Source organism: Diabrotica virgifera, chromosome 2 (assembly GCF_917563875.1).
Source record: "Diabrotica virgifera virgifera chromosome 2, PGI_DIABVI_V3a".
NCBI lineage: Eukaryota > Metazoa > Arthropoda > Insecta > Coleoptera > Chrysomelidae > Diabrotica > Diabrotica virgifera.
The window spans coordinates 189,122,308-189,142,240 of NC_065444.1; the positions used below are offsets into that span (position 1 = coordinate 189,122,308).

Here is a 19,933-nt window from a genome sequence, read left to right on the forward strand (position 1 = left end):
TTTTAAATGTTTGTTAAGTACCCCAATACCCAACTTTGGGTGAAACACTAAAGTTCTAAGGTGGTTTTAGTAATAGTAGTAATAGCTATTTTCTCTTATAATAACGATTTTCTCTTATTTTGCAGTTTGCGAAGCAACAAATTAACTTTCTAATTTTCAAAAAACGGTATTTTGAAGGTTTTTTAATGTTCTAAAAAATTAAATTTTGTAGTTTTATATCAATTATTTAGCTTTTGAATAGGGTGCAAAAAATCGAAAAAATCGCGATTTTTACAATAAATTGTTAATAATTAAAACACGGACGCAAACTCTGGGCAGGAAACAGGTAGGTTTTCTTCCTATAGGTCTACAATAACCAAAAAAGTAGTCAGCTACCTGGATCTTTGAGTGTCCCGAGAAAATCCTTATTACCCTGGACTATTAATCAACTAAGTGAAGGACCGCGCTCCTAATGATATAATTTGTTTATTTGTTTCTTGCATATTTAATTTTTAGGTGGAAAGGTTTAAATAAGGAGATGTTCTAGGGGATTTCTGATTTTGCGGGTACAAAAGATTGAGATAAGAGTGCCATGGTACAAGAGATATAGGACCTGGGATTGAAAGCATGCTTCTGGGCGAGTGTAGGAGTTCTGTTAATGATGTCGTTAAATTCTGTCAAAACCAGGAGCCTATATTTTGTCTGTTTAACAGAACTTCGTTATTGGCAAAATTAAAACGTTCCATTTTGCTATGGTCTATTGTGGTGATAATATGTAAAATTGTTGAGCTTTGGAAGAGTACACGGTATGGAGTGTTATATTGTATGGAGAGACTGGAATATTGAAAGATTCTGACTTATAGCAATTTGTTTCTATTATTCTACAATTTTTTTTATTTTATCAGATAATTTAGCTAGATATTGATAAACACGATTTCTAAAGGAGGTATCCAAATTGCGTCCAAAATTTTGAGGGAATTTCAGGTAATATCGCTAATGTGTTTTTTATGGACAATTGCGTTCCGTTTCTAACAATAAAATTTAATCCTACACAGTATTACCTGGGCACAGTATATAGAGGTTCCACAGTAAAATCACTCTTCTGTCGGCGCTTTGATCTCAGGAAGTAATACCGGCAGTACGCAATTGGTAATTCACCAGTGGTGGATGCGGGTTTTCCCTGTTAAAAGCCGTACGTTTCTATGCGAATAGCAATGCGAGAGTGGGGCAAAAGCCACTGCCAACATTGCGCGGTCGCCATGTACGACTACAGATTTTACTTCCAATTTTTCGGAGAGTGGTTCTACTGTCCCTCTTTATAATGTGACCTGGGTTTACAGGGTTTACCTAATTAGTTCCTTAGTAAAAATAAGAGAAAGTGGAGGTTAACTTGATAGGGTGGAATTTTTAAAATTGCAGTTTATTTCCAAAACGTAAAGAGTGAACTTAGACAATCGCACCGCGCAATGGATTTTGAAATGATGTTAAGTGAAAGGGGAAAACCACTTACAGTTTTTCAAAAATTCAAATTTAGAAAGTTTCGTGAATAAAAAAGTTTGGTGAAGCTGTGTGGTATTGTACAAATAAAAAGTGTAAAGCAAAACTATATACATTAAATAATGTGTTTTCAAAAGTTAGTGGTGAACACAATCATGAGCTTGCTGAAGAAGTATTAATTCGCCAGAAAGTTAACAATTCTCTTAAAAGAAAAGCAACAGAAGATATTGCGGAACGACCTGCGAAGTTATTACACAAGGAAATCGAAAAGCAAAGCGAAGTACTTACCTCTCTGTCAACAAAAGATGTCCAATACATAAAAAAGAACATTAATCGCACGCGATTGAAAACGGTTCCAAAATTGCCAAAATCAACCAAGGATGTTCAAGAAATTTTTGAAACAAATTGAAATATTTACTATCAAAAATGAACAGTTTTTTTTTATTAATGATGAACAGTTTAATATTGTTGTTTTTTCATGTCTGTCTAATCTTTCATTTATGTGTAACAATTCCACTTTATTTATGGATGGAACATTCGATTATTGCACAAATTTTTTTTTCAAATGTTTACATTACATACGTTGATTAATGACACTTACGTTCCGGTTGCATTTTGCTAATAAGCAAAAATTCACTTACAAATCATTATTCGAATTATTAAAGAAAAAATGTCAAGATTTGGGATGCAATTTAAATCCAACGAAAATAGTGATTGATTACGAATTAGGTATCTACTCCAGCGTGCGAGAAGTTTTTCCGGAAGCAAATGTTGTTGGTTGTCGATTTCATCTTGCTCAAGCTTGGTAAGTAATACGTATAGTAGCAATGTAACTGGCAAATAGTAGATTGTTACGAAAAACTTGAGTTATGACGTCATCATATTTTTTGCTGTAAAACTAAACATTTCAATATGGTTATTACAGACTTCACTGTAATTTCTTTTTCAAATATTTATCTTTTCAATTTTTTTTTTACAAAAAACAGCATTTGATATAAGTTAAAACAAGAATTGTAGGTAAAATATCTTCAAAAAAATTTATTTTTTGACATAAAAAAAAAGATGTCGTCATAAACTCTGTCAAAAAATTGGCTCCTAAATATTCTCATTATTTTTTAAAGATGTATTTTTTTATAAAATTTGACCTGTTTCAAACTTTTTCTTGAATGCAAGTACTTTCTGAAATAAAGAATTTATTCTATAATCTTGTTACAGGTGGCGTAAAGTACAAAATGTGGGGTTGAGTTCTGAGTATAAGAACGAGAACTCAGAAATAGGTAAATGGCTGAAGCATATTCTTGGCCTAATGTATCTTCCTCCGAGCCAAGTTGGAGATTGTTTTGTGGAAGATTTTATGCCTGAAAAACCAGATGATCATCGAGTTGACGCACTTGCAAATTATCTAGTTTTAACGTATATCGAAGAGGATTTCCTCTACAAATTTGGGCGAAGAATAGCGCATCTATATATAGAACAACTAGTTCTTTGAGGGATTTCATTCAAAATTTAAAAATTATTGTTTGTCTCCACATCCTAATATTTTTTTGTTTGTTGAAACATTAAAGCGCATTCAAATTAATTCTTGTATAAGAATAAATTCTGTTAAACAAAATATTTCTAGAAATGTAGATAAAGCTACCTCCAGCAAATATATTTTTCTCGAACAGAAAATTAACCAGTATAACAGGGGTGAAATTTCAAGATACAATTTCGTTAAATGTGTTAGTTATAAATTCGGTGCTTTTTAATATAATATATTATATAAAAATAAACTGTTAGTTGATATTATAGTCCTGTCGCCAGGGGGGGTACAACGGCCTCCTTAATTCAGATGGACTTACCCAAGTTTTTTTTATGTATTTTGACCCGTAGAATACGAATTTTTTGGGTAACAGTTGATCCGGATGTCGATAAGATTGTTACAGACAAAGAACTTGAGGAATTACATAACAGCGATTTCTCGCAAAACAAAACATCTTTTTGAATTTTTTGGGTCATTTTAAGCAAAAAATATTCCTACAAGTTTTTTCGCAGAATGCATAGTTTTCGAGATAATCGCGGTTGAACTTTCAAAAAATCGAAAAATTGCAATTTTTGAACCCGAATAACTTTTGATTGAAAAATAAAGTAGCAATTCTGCTTACCGCATTTGAAAGTTTAAGTCAAATTATATCGGTTTTGATTATTTGCATTGCTAAAAATTAATTTTTTTATTGTTAAATTAATCTATAAATACATAGTGTTTCCCGTGCCTAATACATGCGTTTTAACGCATGCTACGTAGAAATTGCGTCGCTTGCACTCGTAGCTACTCTACCTACTCGTTCGATTTTAAATGAGAAATCATTGAAAACATCACTCACATACTAGGTGTTTATAGCTTTGTTTAACAATAAAGTAATAAATTTCTAGCATTGCAAATAATCAAAACCGATATAATTTGACTTAAACTTTCAAATGCGGTAGGCAGAATTGCTACTTTATTTTTTAATCAAAAGTTATTCGGGTTAAAAAATTATAATTTTTCGATTTTTTGAAAGTTCAACCGCGGTTATTTCGAAAACTATGCATTCTACGAAAAAATTTGTAGGAATATTTTTTGCTTAAAATGACCCAAAAAATACAAAAAGATGTTTTGTTTTGCGAGAAATCGCTGTTATGTAATTCCTCAAGTTCTTTGTCTATAACAATCTTATCGACATCCGGATCAACTGTTACCCAAAAAATTCGTATTCTGCGGGTCAAAATATATAAAAAAAACTTGGCTAAGTCCATCTGAATTAAGGAGGTCGTTGTACCCCCCCTGGCGACAGGACTATTACGTTTATTATATTTCCCTGCTTACCTAATATTTATTAAGCTATCCTCTGACCGCAATTGGGTTGGCTAATTAAGAAATGAAACGCAATTCGGACTAGACGTTATCGATGGCCAGGTAAGTAAGCAAAATATTTGGGATGCAATTCGACAAGGCCCAAGAAACGGAACGCAATTCGGACTAGACGTTTCTAAAATATTACAATATTTCAAAATGAGAATATCTTAAAAACGAATGATTTGCTATGTATTTGACTCGCTATTGGTCACTGCGTTTCATCGCGATTCTATTGGTTAAAAATCTGTATCGTAATGAAAATCTGTATCATAATGAAGTTTATTATGACACAAGTAGTGAAATAATAATTGATATTATAGTATGAGAATAGAAAAAGTTGGTTACCAAACTTTGAATTTAAATAATACACCAGCAGTCTTAGTTAGCTCTGTGTATAAAACGTGGAAAAACCATTGTAATCTATAATAATATGCCTGTCACATCATCTGTATATTTATTTTGGTTAGATAATAAATATATTTTTTTTAACCTACAAACCGTTTAATAGGATATTTTGTAGGCTATTAAGTGATTGAAGAGAATATTGTTGTTAAAATTATCTTACCTTACTAATGTAAATATTATCTAATCCATGAATCCCTTAGCTAAACACGACACGCACGTTTAATCCTAATAATATTGTAAAACACCATTGGTAATTTAAAAGTCAACACAAAGCAACACTGAACACAACAATAATTATTAAAAGCTACACACACATTCAACCATCAAATATAAACTAACCACACAAACTTAGTTCCGATTAGGTTATCATATCAATCTTTTATCTGGCATCTTATCTAGAAATATACTAAATCTTATAAGAATAAAAAATTATAATTTGTTTGTAATCACATTGTTTATATAATTATTATGATGCTATAAGCAATATAAGCATTTAACCGCTTAAGATAGCAAGTGAATATGTCTTTAAATTCCTGGAAATACTAGACATAATTTTTTAAAAAGTTTAGAGGATTTTTTATATTCATTTATTTGCTTGCTTTTATTTTATCAATGATGACTAAATAAAACTAAATATATTTATAACATTAGCTAAAAACAACAAGGTTTTAGGTCGGTAATATCATGCATCTACGCTATATTTTTGTAATGAGGCAGGTTCAAGAGGAATTATTAGAATACAACAAACCGGTATTCTTATCTTTCGTGGACCTTAACTTTCGGATGACCAAGAGGGGTAAATTTTGACCCCAGTGCATGATATTATTTAAAAAATTCAGAAATATTTTCAATTTTAAACTCATTATTTTTTTATTTGACTTTAATATCATTCTACATACCCTCATATTTTGTAATAAAAAAATTCCCTATATTTTACGAAAAAAATTTTTTTTCCTGAATTTGGGCTCAAAGACGAACTCCCTTGGCCTTCCATGTTCCAGTTTTATATTAAGTAAATACCGTCTTCTTCTTCTTAACGTGCCCTATCAAGTCCCCTTGACGTTGGCGATTAACATGCCGAAACCGTCTCTGGCTCGAGATATTCTAAATAGGTGTTCTGCTTTCTTTATTCCTGCCCACTCCCGGATATTCTTCAACCAAGAGGCCTGCTTTCTACCAATTCCTCTGCGTCCTTCGATTTTACCCATAATAATAAGTTGAAGAATATTATACCAATCTCCCCTTACAACGTGTCCAAAATAGGCCATCTTTCTATATTTGATGTTATCAAGCAGCTCGCGGATACCGAAATACCGTCTATTATGTGGAATTGTATGTAAGAAACATTCCAACATTGAAAAAAATTTTTGTTAAACCTGTGGCGACGTAAATTAGTATATTTTAAAATTTCTTTACTACTAAGTTCAAAACGATGATTCCTGTTTTTGTTCAGTTGTAATTAAAAATATGTTTTACTAATGTTTATTTATCATTTATTGATATAATAGTAACTTTAACTTTACGAATACATTATTTTATTTCTTAACATTAACGTTACAAAAGAACTTAATTTTTTTGTCAATTGTCGTTTTTGACTGGGGTCATTTTTGACCCCCGTTGATCATCCGTGTAACAAAAAAAGGTTGGTCATCGGAAGGTTAAGAAGGCCTTTCGACAGGGTCAGATTAAAGGTATTGTGCGCAAGAGAGTTGCCTCTAGGAATATTTAAAACTAGCTGACCGAATTGAAGCTAGTAATGGGATAAGAAAGGACAGTGTCATGGACGAAATAATAAAAAATGTATGAAATCCAAAAGGATACCAAATGGGAAAAAACAACTTAAAATAATCTGCTATGCAGACAACGCAATACTAATCTCTTAAAATGAAGTTGATATACATTATATGGCAAAAATTTAATATAACCGCTTGAAAATTGTACATGTTAATAATTTCCCCAAAAAAGACTAAATGCATGGTTATAACAGCAAATCTAATAAGATGTAAATTAGAGCTAGAGGGTCAGATAATAGAGCAAGTCATGGAAATAAATAGGTATCAAACTATCAATCTACGGAAAGCTCGAAACAGAAGTGGAAGATCAAGTGAATAAAGCAAACAAAGCTGCAGGGTGCCTGAATGGAAAAATATGGAGATATAAAAATATCGGAAAATAAGTGAAATAGAGGATTTACAAAACGGTAATATGTTTTTATTGGTCAGCAGACCAATAAACCACATACGCGGCAGAAACACGACCTTTTACGCACAGGATAAAAAGAATGCTAAAAACATCAGAGATGAAAATAATTCGAAAAATCGATGGTAAGACACTATAGGACAGAGCTAGAAATGCAGATATACGAGGGAGATTCAAGGTGGAGCAAGGTGGCAAGGTGGCCAACATTAATAACTTGGCAAAAAACAGAAGACTAGAATGGAACGTCCACATAAGCAGAATGACAATAATTATTTTGATAAGGACGAAGAGAGACGGTCCAGTCTTCATAGGAAGACGATCAGTGAGAACGCCACGAAAACTATGGAATGACATCTTTCTGAAGAACATTAAAAAAGAGACAGAAACTATGCAAAAATTATAAGAAAAAGAAGACTCTTTATTATTCGATCTGTGACCACCCAGTCCATTTTTACTCAAGGGAAATAAGCTAGAAATATACCATGTTCAGGATACTCAAATATCCAGGTAGCTGACTACTTTTTTAGTTATTGTAGACCTATAGGAAGAAAACCTATCTGTTTCCTGCCTAGACTTCGCGACCGTTTTTTAATTATGAACGCAGAAATAGTGTACAGAAATAACTTAGTGCAGAAATCGCGATTTTTTCGATTTTTTGCACCCTATTCAAAAGCTAAAGAGTGGATATAAAACTACAAAATTTAATTTTTTATAACATTGAAAAGCCTTCAAAATACCGATTTTTGACAGTTAAAAAGTTAATTTGTTGCTACGAAAACTACAAAATAAGTGAAAATTGTTATTTTTTAATAACTTTTACCAAAACTACTTTGGAACTTTAGTGTTTCACCCATAATTCGGTATTGGGGTACTTAACAAATCCTCAAAATTCGACACCGATCCATTAATTAGTTTAAAAGTTATTCTACATATTTGTTTATTCCACAGATCTCTATTTTGCTATAGCATAAGACAGAAAATACTGAAGATAGGGCAATTCTGCGTATTTCAAATGAAAGTAGAAAAGTGGTACTATCAAAATTAAAAAATATATATATATATATATATATATATATATATATATATATATATATATATATATATATATATATATATAAAATTGTCTAATATAGTCAAAAATCGTAATCAAAATTTTTGAAATTTTGTAGTGTATAAACATTTAGAATAACTTTAGAAATATTGTCCGTAGAAAAAATTATTTTTCATATTCGAAAAGTTGGTATTTTACACGAATTTTTAAAAATGTAGTTCAATTGGTGACTAGTCGTGATAAGTGAAGGGGAGCCGACAAATACACGAGTTCAAAAACTAAAAAAGGCAACTATGGTTTTTCTCATGAGCATTTTTCAGTGCGTCACAGTTTTTCGATTTCTTTCTAACGCATTAAATTGTATATGACAGAAAAAACGGCACGTCGGTGACTACTTTGGTAATTGTTCTAGTTCGGTGATTATCCTAGTTGTCGAAAGATGGCGCTATAAAAAAAATTTATTTACTAATTATATAATATATCTACGAATATAATATGTACAATTTATAAGACTATACAAATCAAAGAAAATACCATTTTATAAATGCAATAAAGACAATTGATTTATCTTTATGCCCCATTGCAAATAAAATTTGACCACTGTCAGATTTAACTTAAATGTCATGTTAGAATAAATGTATATTATCACGGACTTACCTTTTCCTCTATCATTTGTGACGCACTGAAAAATCCTCATGAAAGGACCATAATTAAAACTACTATCATTTTTTATATCTCGGGATCTACTGAATATATTTTGATCTTTCTTTTTTTAATTTGTATGTAATTTTTATGTACATTACAAATATGTCTATTTGCAATTTGACATTTATTAAATAATAAACAGTCTAATTTGTTTAAACAATTTTTGAAAAAATGATTTTTTCGCAAAAATCCATGTTTTTAATCATACTATAATTATTAATTATAGAAAAAGTTAAGGTATACTTTAATAAATAAATTATCTTCAATAAATAATTATTATCTAATAAAAATAATTTATTTATTAAAGTCTACTTTTTCTATGACCATTAATGATACTACAATTAGAAAAAAAGGATTTTTGTAAAGAAATATTTTTTCAGTTTAAACAAATTAGACTGATTATTAATTAATAAATTTGTAAACAAATTGCATATTTGTTATGTACGTAGAAGTTACATACATGTTAAAAAGAAAGATTAAAATCCATTGAGCTGATCCGGAGATACAGAAAATTGTATTAGTTTGAAATTGCTTTTTCGTTATTTTAACTCGGTGGATTCGTAGGTCCCTAGTAACCGTTTGGACTAAATTTTTGAAAAATCGTAGAGGGTGCTGTGAAGATACAATGTTTGTACAAATTTCTTAACAAAAAATTAAAGTCACATTCTTTAAAATGGCATCAATGAAATTCCTTATTTATTATAAACAAATTAGCTGTGAATTAAAAAAACACATGGCTAACTTTGTCCCAAATGAACCAAGGCTAAATTTTTTTATTTAAAAATTCGTGTTAAAATACTAGCTTTTCGAATATATAAAAAGATTGTTCATGCGGACAATATTTTTAAAGTTATTCTAAATGTTTATAAACCACAAAATTTCAAAAACTTGGCATTAGGATTTTTGATTAATTAATTTTTTATCTTTTTTTAATACCAACATTTTGATACTATCAGTCTTCTACTTTCATTCGGCATACTCAGAATTGGCCAATGTTCATTATTTTATGTCTTATGTTATGGCAAAATAACTGTCTCTGGGATAAACAAATCGAATAACTTTTAAACTAATTAATGCATCGGTCTCAAATTTTGCGGGTTTGTTAGGTACCAAATGGGGTGCAAAAAATCGAAAAAATCGCGATTTTTGCACTAAACTGTTAATAATTAAAAAAAAGGACACAGCTCTAGCCAGAAAACAGGTAGGTTATATACCTATATAGTATTGTAGACTTGTAGGTAGGACCTATAGGTCTACAATAATTAAAAAACTACTCAGCTACCTCGATCTTTGAGTGTCTAGAGAAAATCTTTATTTATCTGGACTATTTCTCTATTGATATACCGCCATGTCCTTCTGTCTATATAAATAACACTTCCACTTAAGACTAATTATTTTCTATGTTGCATAAAATTATAGATTTTTATCTATGAATGAGGTGCGTGTTTTTAATTACGTACATAATATATTGCATATCTCGAGTTTATTATTATCCCAGCTCTTTTATTTTATTATTTTATTATTATTATTTTTCTCTTTGACTTGTTATGCAATTTGTTACAAAAAAAATATCGCGTAAGCAAAGGATATTTTTTAATAAGTAAAATGAGAAAATATACAATTACACAACTGTAGAATCTCTTTAAACATATAGGCCTGTATCCCGCGTACACAAAAAAGTTTATTAATATCAAGCTGAAAATTTCTAATAGCTTTACGGTGTCTAGTTGGACAAAATTTGATGTACTGGAGCACCGAAACAGGGGAAGTTTTAATTGTGGGACATGTTGCAGGTTAGGACAGGAGCGTCAGACTACGAAAACGTTCCATGTATTTTGTCGGACAGAACTTCCAATTCATTTGTAACCCTTTCGTTAAACTCTCAGGTAAAAATCAGATTTTTATTTACCACCAACAAAATTTGTGTCATATTTTGGAATGTTTTTCGTGTCGGACTTATTAAAATGCCCAACATATCTGTCGGACAAACATTTTTTCATATATTATATAAAGTTTTCTATTGAATAAACTTAAAAAATAAACTGCTAGTTTTCACAATCATAAACTTGTCAGAATGACACGTTCCACAATTAAAATCACGTTTCACAATTAGAACCTTCCGTGTTCCAGTGTTCCCATACATCCAGATTTGTCCGACTAGACACCGTTAAGCTATTAACAAATTTTCAGCTTGCTATTAATAAACTTTTTTTGGTACGCGGGATCCGGGCCTAATATATAACTTATTTTAAAAGCAAAAAGTTCTAACGATATAAGTACCTAATTATAATTTATATAATAATAATAAAATGATAAATATTTTATTATTTGTTAATAAGAATTTATATTTTAGTCTTTAACTATTTCAAGTCAGAACATAATTTCAGGTATTAATAAAAAAAGTTCGGTTCATAAATAAACGCTAATGGAGTCTGGCGAGGGTCTAGAAATTTCCTTGATTTTGTATTCAAAACAAAATCTTTACTTACGGCAAATTTAAATCTATTTCTAATGCATACATCAAAATAAAATTTACTTACATTCTACGGCCCGCCGTGAGTGAACTAAAGCCTGTAAAATAAAAAAAGCAAATTGAATCAGGAAAGTTTGTGTAAACTTGGTAACATTATAAATAAAACATTTCAATCGAAAACTTAGATTGATGTCCGGGTTAGGATGGATACAGCAATTCGTCCATGTCAATTGGTTTTACAACAAAAATAAATTACTTTAGTTTTATGGATTGGATTAGGTTTTGTGGAAACAACTTTGTTGTTACAATGTGAGACAATTAGAAGGTTACAATAGTTAAGATAAGATATCTAATGTCATCAAGCACAGTTAGTTATTATCAGTCATTCGGAAGATAAACTTCTATAAAATCATCTCTCAAGGTCTACAACCTAACAATAAGATATTTATAGCTCAAGCACTGTTTAAAAAATGGTAGTTTTCATGCACTTAATAGTCAGGACCAATTTCTTAGTCAGTGCAACAGCAAGTTTGTGGTTGTTATTTTATATTAATATGAGACTTTGAAGGGGTAAACAAAGCTTTTTTATTTAGATTGTTGAGATGGTAAGGTGTTAAGCCTTATGCGCGCATTTAGAGACGAGTCTCAAGACCTCGTCGAGTCTTGCGACCGACCTTGAATAAAAGTTGTATTTAGTTTACACACAAATGTTATTCAAGGTCGATCTCGAGACCCGACGAGGTCTTGAGACTCGACTATAAATACGGGCCTTAGTCTAGCTCGGTCACTCAGGTGGTCGTGGTAGAAGACCTTCGAAAATCGACAGGACCAACGCAGTGCTTCAACTGCCAGGGATACCACCACGCCCAGAACGCGTGCCACAAGGACCCTAGGTGCGTCAAATGCGGTGAGGACCACCCCACGAAACAATGCAAGAGGGCCAGAGAAGTCAAAGCCACTTGTGCCAATTGTCAAGGCAGCCACCCGGCCAGCTACAGAGGATGCCCCAGATGCCCTACATGGGGAAGACCCCCACCAAGGAGGCCACAACAACAGCCACAAGCAAGAAGACCGCAAGCCACCGGGATATCCTACGCCCAGGCCGCGCAGAACGCACAACAACAACAAACAGCGATCCCTGACGAGGACTACTTAGTCAAAATAGTGACTAGGGTAGTCAAAGAGGTCATATTAAACACCAGGGAGGCACAGAAGTAATGCTGACAGACAGGGGATACTTGAGGATAGGCTCCTGGAATCCAGGAGGAATATCAACAAACCAGAACATCATGGATGAAATCGCAAGTAGATACGAGATGGACATCGTAGCAATCCATGAAACCAAGTTAACTAACAACTTTAACTTAAAATTCCCTGGATACGATGTTTACAGGAACGACCACACCAGAAGATCAGGAGGAACGGCCACCTTAGTAAAAAAGGGAATCAGGCACACCAGTTTCACGACTCCACTACTGGTCAACATGGAGGCTACAACAGTAGAAGTGAAAATGAGGCAAGGAGCAGTCAGAATCACATCAGCTTACGTAAGACCACAAGACCCTTTAATGGACGATGACCTAGATGCGTTCCTAAACATCGCCGAATCATCCATCATAATAGGAGACCTGAATGCAAGATCCCCCATCTGGAACGACAGAGCTACGAACCGAAACGGACGACTACTAAATAGATACATAGAAAACAATGAAGACACAATAGCAATGGGCCCAGAAGGACCTACCCACTACCCAGGAAATGGACTTCCAACCCATATCGACATAGTTGTGGCCAAAAACCTAGGACTGCAATCAGAATTAATTACGCTGGACGAAGGATCAACTGACCACCACCCCATCCTACTAGAGATCGGAACATGGGAAGAGACAAACCCACCAAAGAGAACAAAAAAGAAAATAAAGTGGACAAACTACAAAAGACTAGTAAGTGAAGGAATAAATATAGTGCCAGTGATAAACAATCCACAAGAAATAGAAGGAAAAGACCTAGAACTCGAAAACATCATACAAGAGGCAATCAGAAGCAGCACAACAGAGGAAGAAGTCGGGATCTACATGGGAAGGTTCAAAGATATTCCACAAGAAACACAAGATTTGATAAGGGAAAAAAATAGAGCAAAACAAACAGCAAGAAGAACAAGAAATCGAGTAGACAAATCCTGGGCAAATATTTTAAACAGAGAGGTCAAAACGGCCCTACAACTCCACCGTAGTAAAAAATGGGACAACTTTGTACAAGAGACGGAAGAACAAGACTCAAACATGAAAAATGTTTGGAAACTCCAGAAAATGTTGAGAAGCGACAGAAAACCCATCCCCCCACTACATGGAAGACACGGTATGGTATACACCATAGAGGATAAAGCAGAGGCGATGAGGGCTACACTCGAAAGAGAATGCGACCTAAACTACCACCAAGACGAAGACGACGACTTCCTGGAAGAAGTTGAAGAACAAGAAGAAGAACCAGAAGACCCAGAGGACTTCATTCTCCCAACATCACCGGAAGAAATCAACGAACACATCAAAAACAGTTCGCCGAGGAAAGCGCCTGGCTTAGATGAAATAACAAACAGAGCCCTAAAATATTTGCCCAGAAAAGCTATAGTGTACTTCACAAACATAGTGAACGCGATACTAAGATACAAGATATTCCCAAACAGATGGAAAGAGGCCCATGTCATCATGATCCCAAAACCTGGCAAGAACCACACATTCCCGCAGAACTACAGGCCAATCAGCTTACTTCCAGCGATCAGCAAGATAGTGGAAAGAATCATTCTTAGCAGACTGCAAGCGGAAACGAACAGGCTAAATATCATCCCAGAAGCTCAATTCGGATTCAGAGCAGAGCACTCCAGCGAGCTACAAGTACTCAGACTAACCGAGTACATAGCAGCTGGTTTCAACGACAAGCAGTACACTGGAGCAGCGTTCCTGGACGTAAGTAAAGCGTTCGATAGAGTCTGGCACAAGGGGCTCTTATACAAAATGCGGGATTACGGGTACAGCGGGGCGATGACGAGACTAATCTCGTCGTACTTGGGCGGCCGGACTTTCAGGATTCGGATAGGACAAGTCCTGTCCGAGCTCGGAAACCCGGAAGCTGGAGTACCCCAGGGAGCGGTCCTGTCACCTCTGCTGTATACGATATACACCGCTGATGTACCTAGAACACCAGGTACCCTCATGAGCCTCTACGCCGACGACACAGCGATAGCGGCCAAAAATAGAAATGTAGATATAGCAGTGACCAACCTGCAAACAGCGTTAGAAGAAATAGAAGAATGGAGTATAAAATGGAAGATAGCCATCAACTCAGATAAAACGCAAGCGGTTCTATACAAGAAAGGAAGACAACAGCCAGAGGAACAGCTGACGGTGCAGAACAGACCCATCGAGTGGAAAAACGAAGCTAAATACCTAGGAGTCATCATGGACAAAGGATTAACCTTCCAAAAACACGTAGAAGCCACAGTCCGGAAGGCCAACATAGCAAAAGCAACACTAAGAGGACTCACAGGTAGGAAAAGTAAACTAAGACTGAAAACAAGGTTAAGACTGATCAATAGTATAATCCTACCGGTATTAACATACGCGTCTCTCGCATGGGGACACGTAAGTAACACACACAAGAAGAAGATCCAAGCAGCCCACAACAACAGCCTGAGGGAGGCCGCCAGAGTCCCAAGATATGTAGCTGAAAGATTCCTGTTCAGAGAACTCCAACAGGTGAGAGTCACCGAAATCATGACAGATAAGGCAAGGACCAAATTCGCGGAACTGGAGCACCACCCAAATTACATACTGCGAGAGACGCTAAGGTATGATGAGTTCCACCGATGGAAGCACAGACGTCCGAAGCAACAAATAGTGGGATAAGAGTACAAAAGTGATAAGTGATAGTAGTGAGTTCGTAGCTCGAAAACAAGTGCCGAAGACAGCGTTACATACGAAGATCAAGTACCACGACCGCCTCTAAGGTAAGTGAATATTAGAAAATTACAGAAGGGCATAAGCCCCCAGAAAAATATAAATAAAATAAAAAAAAATGGCGAAAGCCCCCAAAAAAATTATAAAAAACCATAAAACACATACAAACTCGAGCAACGAGTCATCGGGCGGAGCCCACTAGGGCTCAGCACGATGACTCGGGGCCCAAGCAAGCAATTTTTAGTTCCGCGGATAAGTAAGAAAGAAGATAAAGGCATAGAGCGCATCACGCTGGCCTAGTTTTTTGGATTCGATTAGGGTACCACAATGGAATCTTATTACCCAGGATTCCATTGTGAAGAGCATTTGGCTACGATAGTTGTGCCCCCATCGCGCATCAGCGTGCTATGGGGGGGAAAGGGATGGCCTGGGGCATTGGAGCGAGGTGGGGTGATCCCTGTATATACTCGGGTCAAAACACCTCGCCCCAATGAATTGTTACACCCGAATGTACTCTTTCGAGAGGGTGGACATTCCCACAGGTCGGGTTAAATCAAATTGCTTGCTTGCTTGCTCGGTCACTCAGGTGTATACTCCAGGGAAATAAGGCAAAAATATACCATGTTCGGGACACTTGAGCAGCCAGGTTGCAAATGGGTTTTTTGGGTACTATATACCTAATACATTATACATACAAAAATGCCCGTCACATTTCGGACGAGAAATTTAGTTATTAACAAATAAGTGTCAAAAATGGCAGTTTTTTCGTTTAAATCGCTACGGGTAAAAATAGGATAATTAGATATCTTACTTATACCATTATTCTCGTAGTAGATCAGCCAAGGTTTAAAATGGCATTTTTTGAATTTCGGTTCGATCATTTGTTGCTTCAGAAATTGCAAAATAAAACTAAAATTTCTAAAATAAAAAAATTGCTTTAACTTTTGTGAAAATGACCTTAAGACTTTCATATTGCACGAAAAGTTGAGACAAACAGTCCGTATAATGCACAAAAAATTTTAAGACGATTCGTCAATTAGTTGAAATTTTATTCAATTTGTTTATCCCAATGAGCTTTTTTTTCGCAATAATATTGTTCAGAAAATAGTAATGTAATAGCAATTCTGTGAAAACCACATGAAAGAAGAAAAGTCATGATTTCAAAGTATTTAAAAAAAATTATTAAAAAGTCATTTTTATCATTCCGAAAACATTTTATGAAAGTAGGGTCATTTTTAGTTCATAAACAATTTGAATAGCTTTGTTAATATTGACTGTAGATTAAAACTACTTTGGGATTTGAAAAGCTGGTATTTTTATACGAATTTTCAAAAACACACTTTTTGCCTAGGTTAATTACAGTCAAAGTTAGCCACTTTTTTATTTAATTGACAGTTAGTAGTTTACGGTTTAAGGTATATAGTTTAGTAGTTTATATAGTTTATGTGTAAAAGTTAGAGTAAACTTTAAACTTCAACAGAGTTGTTAATAAAGCTTTAAAGTAACGTTCTAACGGAATCGATTTGTGGTCGGTGGAAATGAAATATTAAAATCCGTGCACTCAAAAAATGAAACTGATTCTTCAAACATATGCTGCGATTAATATCTCCAGAGCTTGTTGATGGATTTTGATCATAATTTTTTTAAATTCTATGTACTCGTAGTCTTGTAGAGTACTTTATGTACGTAAATCCCCACCTAACATTTCAAAATGTTAGGGTGAGTTCCCCTTATCACTCAGGGATATGAAAAAAAAAAAATTACGACCGATTCTAAGAATTACCGAATATACATATATAATTTCATAAAAATCGGTCAAGCGATCTCGGAGGAGTATGACAACTAACTGTGACAGGAGAATTTTATAGATGTAAATATATAGATGGGTATTAACAAATAGGGGTTGGTGATGGAAAAGTGTAAATTAAGGGTTGTATGTATTTTTTAATTATACAGCATATAAAATTAAGATAGACAATTTTGTCCAAAAAAATAAAAAAAAATGTCAGGGGGGCAACCCCGCTTATAACCTATGGATATGAAAAATATATTAAAACCTATTCTCAGTCCCATGGGATACACTTGTAAAATTTCATAAAAATCGGCCAAGCCGTTTCAGAGTAGTATGGTAACTAACACTGTTACAGGAGAATTTTATGTATACTGAAGTAACTGTGAATTAAATAATAAAAGTGGCTAACTTTGACCGTAATTAACATAGGCGAAAAGTTTTTTTTTAAATTTGTGTAAAAATACCAGCTTTTGAAATTCCAAGGTAAATTTACTCTACAGTCAATATTAACGGAGCTATTCAAATTGTTTTCAAGTCAAAAATGACTCTATTTTAGTAAAATGTTTTCGTAGTGACAAAAATTACTTTTTAATGATTTTTTTCAATAATTTGAAAACAAGATTATTTTTCTTTTATGTGGTTTTCGCAGAATTTCTATATAATTATTATTTTCTGAACAATAATATTACAAAAAAAAAGCTCTTTGGGATAAACAAATGGAATAAAATTTAAACTAATTGACGAATCGTCTTATAATTTTTTGTGCAGTATATGGACTCTTTGTCTCAACTTTTTGTGAAATATAAAAGTCGTAAGATCACTTTCTCGAAAGTTATAGCAAATTTTTTATTTTCGAAATTTTAGTTTTATTTTGCAACTTTCGAAGCAACAAATGATCGGACCAAAATAAAAAATTGCAGTTTTAAACATTGGTTCATCTACTAAAAGAAGAATACTATAAATATGATATTTAATTATCCTATTTTTACCTGTAGCGATTTAAACGAAAAAACTGCCATTTTTGACCCTTATTTGTTAATAACTAAAATTCTCGTCCGAACTGTGAGGGGCATTTTTGTATGTATAATGTATTAGGTATATAGTACCCAAAAAACCCATTTGCAACCTGGCTGCTCAAGTGTCCCGACAATAACCTTATTTCCCTGGAGTAGTAAGTTTATCTTATCTTAGTTAAAAATTTAACAATGGGTCTTGGAAGAGACAAGTGAAATATATAATTAACTAATCATAATTATTTAACATTTGGCCATAAAATTAAATAAGATTATTAAAAGTAAATCCTGACTATAGCTTAGAATAAAATTATACTCATGGCACTATTGTAGAAAAACTCAGGTAGAAAAACTCATCAAGATAGACGATAAAATAACACAAATAGATATACGGGTTACTAGATTGGAACATAGCGCTAAAGGAGCTATACCGAAAATTTGAAATGGCTAAGCAATACGAATCATGGAATGGAGTGCCAATGGGCTTCTAGAACATAAAAATGAACTGCAAGCTATCCTAGATACAGAAAAAGTTGATTTATGTCTCATATCTGAAACACATTTCACGAAAAAATCTTTTATAAAGTTTAGAGGATACAGGGTATACCACACTATACATCCTGACAATGCAGCAAAAGGAGGCAGCGCACTAATAATGAAAGATACCATTGAACATTATGAGGAGCTAAAATATGAAACAGAACACATACAAGCAACTACGGTATGTGTTAAGCTCAAAAATAATTTCGAAGTTAATGTAAGCTCAATTTATAGCCCCCTAGGCATTCCATTAAAAAAGAACAGTATGTAGACTACTTGAAAAGTTTGCGAAAAAGATATATCATTGGAGGTGACTTTACTGCAAAGCACACCCAATGGGGATCAAGATTAACAACAACTAAAGGAAAAGAGTTAATGGCAGCCACAAAAGAACAGAAATGTGAAGTAATATCAACAAGTAGACCGATTTATTGGCCAACAGATACAAACAAAATACCGGACTTAATTGATTTCTTTGTTATTAAAAATATATCATCCAACTATGTAGATACTAGTGACGGCTGGGATATGAATTCAGATCATCCACCCATAATACTCACTGTGACTGACATGATTATCAGAAAGGATTGTAACCCAATACTAACAAATAAACTAACAGACTGGGAAAGTTTTAGATCAATCCTTGAAGATAGAATTGAATTAGCCGTACCATTAAAAAAACCTGAACAACTAGATGAGGAAGTTTAGTTGCTTGTACAAAATATACAAAAATCAGCATGGGAAAGTACTCCTACTATAAGATCAAACGTCAAAGGAAACAACTATCCGAAAGAAATTAAAAAGTTAATTAAAGAGAAAAGGAAACTTAGAAGGAAGTGGTAATAAACCAGAGCACCCCAAAATAAAACAAATTTAAACAATGCTAGTCAAAAACTTAAAAAACAGGTTCAAAATATAAAAAATGAGTCAATCAGTTATAACCTGAGAGAGTTGACGGATGACAGTAGCACGGAGTACTCTCTATGGAAAGCAACAAAAAGGCTAAAAAGACCAGTAACCCATTCTCCACCCATTAAACTAGAAGACGGTAGCTAGGCTAGAAGTAATGAGCAAAAGGCAGAGATATTTGCCACATATTTAGAAAATACATTAAAACCGCATGATGACCAAAATAATGATCAAATATCGATAGAGCCTAATCAGACAGAGGAGAGAATCAGACCAACATCCCCGAAGGAAGTATCCGATGAAACAAAAGACAATATAAATCTTAAGAATGCACCACGGTATGATCTAATTACTGGAGAATAACAAAAAATCTGCCTCGTAAAGCCATAGTCAAATTGACTAACATCATCAATGCTGCATTTAGATTGAGATATGTTCCAAATTTATGCAAAATAGCTGAGGTTATAATGATACTAAAAACAGGAAAATCACCAAATAAAGTGTCGTCATATAGACCATTATCACTTTTACCAGTGATGTCG

General features: G+C 33.7%; 1 protein-coding gene across 2 annotated transcripts in view; it reads right to left on the bottom strand.

Moving 5' to 3' along the window:
• LOC114326786 (5-hydroxytryptamine receptor 1-like) overlaps positions 1-19,933 on the bottom strand; it is a 2,054,074-nt gene that overhangs the window by 1,029,922 nt on the left and 1,004,219 nt on the right. Inside the window, exon 5 of one of the 2 annotated variants that reach the window (XM_050642977.1) lies at positions 11,252-11,282. The gene's annotated coding sequence lies outside the window, so the exon portion shown is untranslated. Of the gene's footprint in view, positions 1-4,916; positions 5,066-11,251; positions 11,283-19,933 lie in introns of those variants that run through there. The other variant, XM_050642978.1, reaches the window with a different exon arrangement.